Here is a 2,208-nt window from a genome sequence, read left to right on the forward strand (position 1 = left end):
CTCATTTCTGCTACTTCTCATTACTTTCGTCTTTATTTCACTTACTCTCAATCAATATTTTGTGCTCCTTAGACTGTTTATTCCATTCAGTACTTCCTGTAACTCTTCTTCATTTTTACTCAGGATAGCGATGTCACCAGCGAATCTTATCATTAATATCCTTTTACTCAGAATTTTAATTCCTCTCTTGAACGTCTCTTTTATTTCCATAATTGCTTCTTTATATACAGATTGAATAGTAGTGGTGGAAGAATACATCCTTGCCTTACATACTTGGTCCTTGTGTGTATTGTATATTACCACCTTTCCTTATAGCTTACTCCTATTTTTTTCAGAATTTCGAACATCTTGCACCATTTTACATTGTCGAACTCTTTTTCCAGGTCCACAAATCCTATGAATGTGTCCCGATTTTTCTTCAGTCTTGTTTCCATTATCAACAGCTACGTCTGAACTGCCTCTGTGGCGCCTTTACCTTTCCTAAAGTCAAACTGGTCATTGAAAAAGCATTGTGTTGTTTTGTGTTTGGAAAAATCTCCATTATACTATCAATTCAACTTTACTGTGAGTGTACGGGATGATTTTGTCAATGATTATATGGTTGGGCTTTGTGGACATCCCAATCAACTTAACTATGTTCAGGAAGTACATTCAATATGTCCTCCTAGGGTCCTTATAAGACCGGCGTATGTGTGATTTCAATACGATGGGGAGCAGAATACTTTCACTTCATGTTGAAAACCACATACACCGTTTGAGCAACCACATACTGGTCTGCGGGGTCCTATTTCATGACCTACCTGTTCACCAGACATGACGCTAGTGCCTTACTACTTCTGGAAGCTTGTGAAGACTCTAGTTTACAAGACTTGGTTGCATCCTCACATGGATCTTGTTTCTTCTTTCATTGCACTTGCAGGAGAAGAAAACTACACTCCTGCGATACCTGAATGTGTCAAGACAGTCGATAGTGCATCGCTGTACCATGACGATGATGGTTGACATTTCGAGCAATATCTGTAAGAGTGAACGGCTTTAGCCAGTGACTTAGATAGCGAGGCTATTTACTCCCTGTTACTACTAACGGCAACACATACGTTTAGCAGGTGGCGACACAGTGTTCAACAGGCCAAAGACACGGCTTCCTTCGTCACGTCATGTCACGTCACGCTACATCACATGGCGAACTCCCGTGGTCACCGGAGTGGGACAAAGCAGCCCCACAGTGACACCAAGTCAGTGTCATTTCTGTATACGTCCTTGCAACAAACGTCACGCGGAATTATAGCCCGGCCGCGCTCCAGTAATACTAGGGAGCGCGGCCTGGGGAAAGCCCCTGGCAGGCAACCCGCACAGCAGGCTGCACGCGCCACAGCCTTGTTGATGACATACGTTGCGCTTGGACTAGGTTTCATGTTTGACAATGGCTGTATTTATCATAGCAGTATGACGGATTTTGGCTTCATTCGCGAACTTGCAGTATTTCACAGTGTTCATTCTTTGTGCAACCACAACCAGGCAGAAGTTTGTGTTGTGTTCCGAACTCTCCACCCGTACCACAGTTGTAACTAGTATTCAAATGACAGAAGCACCATTCCAACATAAACCGTTCTCCATTTGTTATCTGCTGTACCCCACATCGACAGGACAGACTGAGCGCACTGAAACGACAGTCTCCGTTTTTCATCTAACATATCTTACATGTACTCTGCGTTTTGGGTTCTAGGTTTTTCTGATTGTATATTACATGCTTTTCCACTATTGTGAAGGTATTTTCACATGAAAAAAGGTAAATGGGGCAACAAACCGAAAAAATCATAGTTAAATTATTACTGCGTAGTCTTTGGATCCCTTATACCAACCGAGCGAGGTGGTGCAGTGGTTAGCACACTGGACTCGCATTCGGGAGGACGACGGTTCAATCCCGTCTCCGGCCATCCTGATTTAGGTTTTCCGTGATTTCCCTAAATCGTTTCAGGCAAATGCCGGGATGGTTCCTTTGAAAGGGCACGGCCGCTTTCCTTCCCAATCCTTCCCTAACCCGAGCTTGCGCTCCGTCTCTAATGACCTCGTTGTCGACGGGACGTTAAACACTAACCACCACCACCACCACCACCACCACCACCACCACCACCACCACCTTATACCAAGCCGGCCGGTGTGGCTGTGCGGTTCTAGGCGCTTCAGTCTGGAACCACGTGACCGCTA

The 2,208-nt window shown here is 44.7% G+C and overlaps 1 non-coding gene across 1 annotated transcript; it reads left to right on the forward strand.

Moving 5' to 3' along the window:
• The first annotated feature begins 1,864 nt into the window (after nt 1-1,864).
• Nucleotides 1,865-1,937, forward strand: Trnaa-cgc. The gene has a single exon. It is a non-coding gene; the product is annotated as a tRNA-Ala (tRNA).
• Nucleotides 1,938-2,208: the final 271 nt, after the last annotated feature.

Source organism: Schistocerca americana, chromosome 6 (assembly GCF_021461395.2).
Source record: "Schistocerca americana isolate TAMUIC-IGC-003095 chromosome 6, iqSchAmer2.1, whole genome shotgun sequence".
In the NCBI taxonomy this organism is placed as follows: Eukaryota; Metazoa; Arthropoda; class Insecta; order Orthoptera; family Acrididae; genus Schistocerca; species Schistocerca americana.